The sequence below is a fragment of the Myotis nattereri genome (genome assembly GCF_964212035.1).
Source record: "Myotis nattereri genome assembly, chromosome: Y".
NCBI lineage: Eukaryota > Metazoa > Chordata > Mammalia > Chiroptera > Vespertilionidae > Myotis > Myotis nattereri.
Genome location: NC_138094.1, coordinates 8,241,587 through 8,249,557, shown reverse-complemented (window position 1 = coordinate 8,249,557; position 7,971 = coordinate 8,241,587).

Genomic DNA, 7,971 nt, shown 5'->3' with positions numbered 1-7,971 from the left:
CGGTCCATCCTTGCTGCTTGACACAGTCGCTGCAGGATAGAAACATCTGCACAGCATATGTTTCAAGGGACCTGGCGTACATAGCATACTGTTCTTAATATGTTTGCTCCCCTTAGCGCTGTGTGTTTTAACCAAGGTCACCTCTCCAAGACAGGTTGTTTCCCCAGGTAGGGATTTTTCCCTGAAGTTAGGGAGGGGATGAAACTCCTTAACTAAGTGCCAGGCGGGTAGTTAATCACTTTAACTACAAACAATCATGCTTAAGCTACATAATCTTTACTCCCTGGAATGGAGATAAGAAACACCCTAACCTTTGTAATAGAAATTGACAGGATTAAAATCAACTGGTATAAATACGGATGTAACAAGACAATAAACAGCAGAACCTCTCTGGAGATCCAGACCAGAAGTTGGCTGGAGATCCTGGCTGGAGATCCTGGCTGGAGATCATGGCTAGGCTGCTGATCAACTGAACACCGTCGCTGTGTCCTTCCGTCTTCGCCGACTCCGTCTTCGCCGACTCCGTCTATGCCTTTGGGAACCCCTGGACCTGCTGGGGTTGGACCCCGGCATCTGGCGCCCGAACAGGAACCCTTAGGTAATTCCCCCTATACTTGGGACGGATAGGACTGCACCTTAGGGTGCTGCAGACCCCCCACCCCCCAGAGGATAAGTAGGGTAAGTGGGTAGTTAGTACAGAACTTAGATTGACAGGATGGGTCATACTGAGTCTAAAGAAAAAAGACTCTGTATTAATCTTTTAACGCATATGCTTGCTAGCAGAGGAGTTAAGGTTACTCCCAGTCAGACAGAAAGTTTTATAGAAGACGTATGTCAATGGCTTCCTGAGGATGGAACTGTTAATTTAGAAACTTGGACTAAAGCAGGAAAGCAATGAAAGAACTATTACAGCTACCATGGATCTGAGAAAGTCCTGCCAAATGTCTTTTCCCTCTGGAATTCAATCTGTGACACCTTGGCACCAGAGGCAGAAACGGTTGAACTTTCTCAAATTTTAAATAGTCCCTCGGCTCCACCCAGAGAGGACACATCATCATTGTCTTCAGCTCAATCTAAAAGCAATTTAGCTATGCCTACTGATCGGGAGGAGAATAAATATCATAAACATGACCATTGGTCCTTTCCAGTCAGTAGAGAGGAGAGAGGCCATCCCATTCAAAACAGGCTCCCCAAATTAGAAAGGAAGACTGTGGCTCCTAAGAGCTCCATGTCTAAATTTCAAAGGGCGATAAGAGAAGCTGAAGCTAATGGAGATCTTGAATTCTCACTCTGCTTCCCAGTTGCATATGAGAATGAGTCTGGTGGGGACGGAAACCCCACCTGGGAGCCTATACCTTACAAAGTACTTAAAGAATTAAAATTGGCCTGCTCTGAATATGGACCTCTAGCTCCTTACACACAAACCTTGGTAGAAACCCTAGCCAGTAAATGGATGACTCCTTATGATTGGTCACAGGTTTGTAAAGCCTGTCTCTCAGGAGGCGATTACTTATTATGGAAAACTGAATATGATGATCTTTCTAAGAAAGCTGTAGCCACTAGCAAAAAAAAAAAAAAAAACAAAAAAAAAAGAAAAAGAATAACCCTAGACATGATATTAGGAGAAGGTGATTTTAACATGGCTCAGGAGCGAATGAATATGCCCACAGGGGCACTTACCAAAGTAACCAGTTGTGCAGGAAATGCCTGGAAATCCCTACCTTATACAGCAGGAAAAACAACCACCCTTACAGAGGTTAAACAGAAGGTCGAGGAACCATATCAGGATTTCCTTTCTCACCTCATACAGGCAGTCAAGAGAGTAATCAATAACAAAGAGGCAGCCGATATCCTAATCAAACAACTGGCTTTTGAAAATGCTAATAATACCTGTCAGGCTTTATTAAGGCCGATTCGCAGAACAGGAACTATAAATGATTTTATAAAACAGTGTGCTGATGTAAGTCCAGCATTTATACAGGGTGTAGCTATAGCTGCAGCTCTCAAAGGGGAGACATACCCTCAATATGTACAGGGTATAGGACAAGCCAGCAATACTACAGGTAATAAAAGAAATATGAACTGCTACTCTTGTGGCTTATCTGGGCACTTTAGCAGAGAATGCCCAAATAAAAATAATAATACTCAGGCCAGATGGCAAGCTCCTCGACAGCCTGGAAATACATTAGGGAATAATATTAACCCTCCAAAAACCGTTTGTCCCCGATGTCAGAAAGGATTCCATTGGGCAAAGGAATGTAGATCAAAATACCATAAAAATGGTTGGCCAGCCGAAACCGGTTTGGCTCAGTGGATAGAGCGTCGGCCTGCGGACTGAAAGGTCCCAGGTTCGATTCCGGTCGAGGGCATGTACCTGGGTTGCGAGCACATCCCCAGTGGGAGATGTGCAGGAGGCAGCTGATCGATGTTTCTCTCTCATCGATGTTTCTAACTCTCTATCGCTCTCCCTTCCTCTCTGTAAAAAAATCAATAAAATACATTAAAAAAAAAAATGGTCGGCCTTTAAACTCTACAAATAGCTCCCAAGGAGGTTATATCCCATCACCTCAATTGGGAAACTTGAGAAGGGGCCAGCCCCAGGCCCCTGCAATGAAACGGGCATCAACCTTCAACCCCTCTGCAAATTTCGATCAGTCAGTGACCTCTTCAGGGCAACACCAGGCAGTGCAGGATTGGACCTGCACTCAACCACCCATGCAATACTAACCCCAGACTCACCAGTAGCAGCCATTCCTACAATTACCTAACAAGGTAATTTTAAATTGCAAAGGGCTAGGCCTTTCATATGCAAAAGCCTCTGAGCACAGCTTGGGTGGGGCGGGGTCTCAAGGGATCAACAGGGAAGAGCAAGCAGCTATGGCTGGTCCCCAGTCGTACCCCAAGAGTCCCTAGGTCTCAGTGTTTCGTGGTAATCACTGAAAGCTCCTCTGAAAAAAAGTCGCCCTCGAATTCTGCCTGATGCCAGGCAGTTCAGTATCTCCCCCTATGAGTCTGGTTCCCCAAAGACTCACCTGGAACTGGAGTTCAGAGCAGTCGGGATCTTGAGACTCCCTCCCAATTGAAAAAGACAACTGCGTCCTCAGCTGCGCCCTTTCCACATGTGCTGCATCCTCAGCTGCGAGCCCTTTCCACCAGTGCTGCGTCCTCAGTTGCCAGCCCTTTCAGTGGGTGCCTCTGTACCTCTGCACTTTACTTCTGCACCTCCTCTGAGTCTCAGTGTGCTTTTCTCTTTCCATCTAGTTGTAGAATTTCCACTCAGCCAGCCTTCCTGTGGTTCTGGATGATGTCCGTTTTGTCTTTTAGTTGTATTTTTGAAGTGGTTGTGCAAGGCATCAATTTCTGGTGTTTACCTATGCCACCATCTTAGTTTCTCTTGAGTTCTTTTTCTGTGTATGGTGTAAGTTGGTGGTCTAATTTCATCTTTTTGCATGTATCAATCCAATTATCACAACACCATTTATTGAAGAGACTGTCTTGACTCCATTTTATGCTCTTGCCTCCTTTTTCAAATATTGGGCATATTGATTTGGGTCGATTTCTGGGTTTTCTATCCTATTCCATTGATCTATATGTCTGTTCTTGTGCCAGTACGAAGATATTTTAAGAACAGTGGCTTTGTAATACAGGTTGATATCTGGTATTGAGATCCCACCTACTTTGTTCTTTCTCAGGATTGCTGTAGCTATTCAAGGTTTTTTTATTCCAGATGAATTTTTGGAACATTCGTTCTAGATATGTGAAATATGCCATTGGTATTTTAATGGGGATTGCATTGAATCTACAGATTGCTTTGAGTAGTATGGACATTTTAATGATGTTGATTCTACAAATCCATGAACACCATATGTTCTTCCATCTCTTTATGTCTTCCTCTTTCTCTTTTTTCAGTGTTCTGTAGTTTTTAGCATATGGACCTTTTACTTCCTTAGTTAAGTTTATTCCTAGGTATTTTAATATTTTTGGCATGATGGTAAATGGTATTGCTTTTTTAGTTTCTCTTTCTGTAAGTTCACTATTGGTGTAAAGGAATGCCAAAGATTTCTTGGCATTAATTTTGTATCCTGCTACATTACCGAATTCATTTATTACGTCTAATAATTTTATTGATGGAGTCTTTAGGGTTTTTCATGTACAGTATCATGTCATCTGCAAATAAGGACACTTTTACTTCTTCTTTTCCAATCTGGATGTCTTTTGTATCTTCTTCTTGTCTGATTGCAATGGCTAGTACTCACAGTACTATGTTGAACAGGAGTGGTGAGAGTGGGCATCCCTGTCTTGTGCCTGTTCTTAGGGGAAATGGTTTTAGTTTTTGACCATTGAGTATGATGTTAGCTGTGGGTTTCTCATATATGGCTTTTATTATCTTGAGTTATGATACTTTTATTCCTAACTTGCTTAGAGCTTTTATCAAGAAAGCGTGTAGGATTTTGTCAAATGCTTTTTCTGAGTTAATTGATATGACTATATGATTTTTATCTCTTAATTTCTTTATGTGATGTATCACATTTATTGATTTGCAAATATTGTACCACCCTTACATCGTCAGGATAAATCCTACTTGGTCATGGAGTACGGTCTTTCTGATGTATTGCTGGATTCAATTTGCTAGAATTTTGTTGAGTATTGTGGCATCAATGTTCATGAGGGATATTGGCTTATGATTATCTTTCATTGTGTTGTCTTTATCTGGTTTTGGTATTAGGGTGATGCTGGCTTCATAGAATGAGCTTGGAAGTGTTCCTTCCTCTTGAATTTTTTTGGAATAATCTGAGGAGGATAGTATAGTATTTTTTAAGAATCATTTGTATTTCTGTGGGGTCTCTTGTTATTTTGCCTCTATCATTTCTGCTTCTGTTTATTTGGGTCCTCTCTCTTTGCTTCCTGGTGAGCCTGGCAGGAGGTGTATCAATCTTGTTTATCCTTTCAAAGAACCAGCTCTTGGTTTCATTGATTTTCTGTATTGTTTTTTTGCTCTCTATGTCATTTATTTCTGCTCTAATCTTTATTATCTCCTTCCTTGTGCTCTCTCTGGGCTTTTCTTGTTGCTCTCTTTCTAATTATTTGAGTTGTAGAGTTAGATGATTTACTATCATTTTTTCTTGTTTTTTGAAATAGGCCTGTAGTGTTATAAACTTCCCTCTCAGGACTGCTTTCATTGCGTCCCATAGGTTATGGATTGTTGTGTTTTCATTGTCATTAGTTTCTAGGATGTTTTTATTTCTTCTTTGATCTCATTGGTAACCCAATCAATATTTTATAACATGCTATTCAGCCTCCAAATGTTTTAGTATTTGGTAGTTTTTTCTAATATTATGCCATCCTGTTTTGAGAAGAGTCTTGGTATGATTTCAATCTTCTTGAAATTGGGGAGATTTTGTTTGTGACCCTATATGTGGTCTATTTTTGAATATGTCCCATGAGCCCTTGAGAAGAATGTATATTCCGTGGCTTTGGGGTGAAGTGTTCTAAAGATGTCAATGAAGTCCATCTGATCTAGTTAGTCATCTTGGATTGCTGTTTCTTAGCTGATTGTTTGTCTAGAGGATTTATCCAGTGATGACAGTGGTGTATTAAAGTCCCCTACTATGATTGTATTGTTGTCAATCTCCCCTTTGATGTCTTCTAGGAGTTTTTTTATGTACTTGGGTGCTCCTGTATTGGGTGCATATATGTTTATCAGGGTTATTTCCTCTTGTATTGATCCCTTTAGTATTATGAAGTGGCCTTCCTTATCTCTTGTTATGGCCTTCACTTTGAGGTCTATTTTTTCCCATATAAGTATTGCTACCCATAGTTTTTTTGTTGTTGTTTGTTTGTTTTTGTTTTGGTTTTTTTTTGTGTGTTTCTTTTCATTTCCATATGCCTGAAAGATATTTTTCCATCCCTTCACTTTCAGTCTGTGTGAGTCCCTTCTTCTGAGATGGGTTTCTTGTAGACAGCAACCGTATGGATGATGTTTTTTTATCCATTCAGCCACTCGATGTCTTTTGATTGGAGCATTTAGTCCGTTTACCTTTAAAGTTATTCTTGAAAGGTACTTGTTTGTAGCCATTTCTTTTTTTGGGGGGTCTGTTTTCTTTCTGAGCTTTTTATTTCTTCATTTTACACTGGTCCCTTTAGCATTTCTTGCATTGCTGGCCTGGTGGTTATAAACTCCCTTAGCCTATTTTTGTGTGTGAAGCTTCTTATTTCTCCTTCAATTTTGATTGATAGGCTTACTGGATAGAGTATTCTTGGATTCAGTCCTTTGCTTTGCATCACTTTGTAAATTTCTGTTCATTCTTTTCTGGCCTGATGTGTTTCTGATGAGAAATCATTTGAAAATCTTATGGGAGATCCCTTGAATATAACTTTCTGTCTCTCTCTTGTGGCCATTAAGATTCTCTCTTTGTCCTGAGCATTTGCCATGGTAATTATGATGTGATTTGGTGTGAATCTTCTCCGATTCACCTTGTTTGGAACTCTCTGTGCTTGTGTGATTTTTTTCTTCCCCACCTCAGCGAAGTTTTATATTATTTCTTCAAATAGGTTTTCTAACCCATGTGCCTCTTTCTGTTGTTCTGGCACCCCTATTGTTCATATGTTGTATTGTTTCATGTTGTCCCATAGCTCCCTTAGTCTCTCCTCCTGTCTTTTAATTTTTTTTTTCCAATTTCAGTTCAATTTGGGTGTGTTTTGCTTCCCTGTCTTCTAATTCGCTAGTTCGGTCTTCCGCTTCTCCTAGTCTACTGTTGAAACTTTCAATGGTGTTTTTTATTGCAGCTATATCACTCTTCATTTCTTCTTAGTTCTTACATAATTTGTTTATTCTTTCATCCATTTCCTCTTGCTTCTTGCATAAGTTGTTGAGTTTTTCCTCCATCTGGTTTATGCATTCTAGGACCCTTAATCTGAATTCTTTTTCTGTCATGCTGAATGCCTTTTTCACTTAGCTGCTTTTCTGGTGAGTCCTCCTTCTCTTTCCTTTGGGGGTTTCTTTGTCTACCCATGTTTGATCTCACCGACATATCTAGATGTTGAGTCATTCAGTGGCTGCTCCTTGGGTGGCAGTGGCTCCTCAGGCTGAGGTTGCTCCTCTGGCAGTTGTGGTAGCAGCTGCTCCTCAGTTGGCAGCAGCTCCTCTGGTGGGTGCTGTTCACAGTTGTGGTGGCTCCTCTGGCTGGTGGGGGGAGGCTTCACACACAGCTGCTGTTTCTCAGACTTAGGGTGTGCTGATCACGAGGCTGCTCTTCCTTGGATGGGTGCAGGCTACACAAGCCTCTTATTCGAGTCTTATAGACGTCCTTAATATGGTAGATTTTAGGCTAGGTGAGAGAGAATTAAAAAATTATTTGGTTAGGGAATGACTGGAGATATCTATTTTAGAAATATATCCTCGACTTCAATGTGAATATCTATAAATATGTATTTTAGCTTCTGTTGCCATGGATTATCTACACATATATAGCCAAGTGACTGGAATGACGGAACAAACACTATGACTAGTCCCTATGATGTACACTGCAACAGCCAACCAGCCTGATTGGGGCCCGATCAGCACCCACTTCTAACTCTCTTGGTCCCTCTGCCCCTGCTGTCCCAGCCCCTCCCCCCGAGCCAGCTGGACCTCACACATGCATGAATTCATGCACCAGGCCTCTCGTTCTCTAGATAAAATATGAAAATAAGAATTTGAGTGCAATTAGTTTACATGGAACTAATTAAAGAAAAAAAACTGGAAAGTTTATTTGTGACATAATTTAAGGAAACAGAAGTGAGAGAGCTTAGAAAATAAGACAGGGAAGGGGAAAAGCCAATATCAGAGGAGATTATTATGCCGAGTCAATGCCATATAATCTCAGTTGTATGTGTTAATCTAATGATCAAAATGAACTGATTAATAAAATGGACACTGTTAGAAATGCTCTCAACAATGTCACTGGAATGAGACAGACACTCAAAACTTCA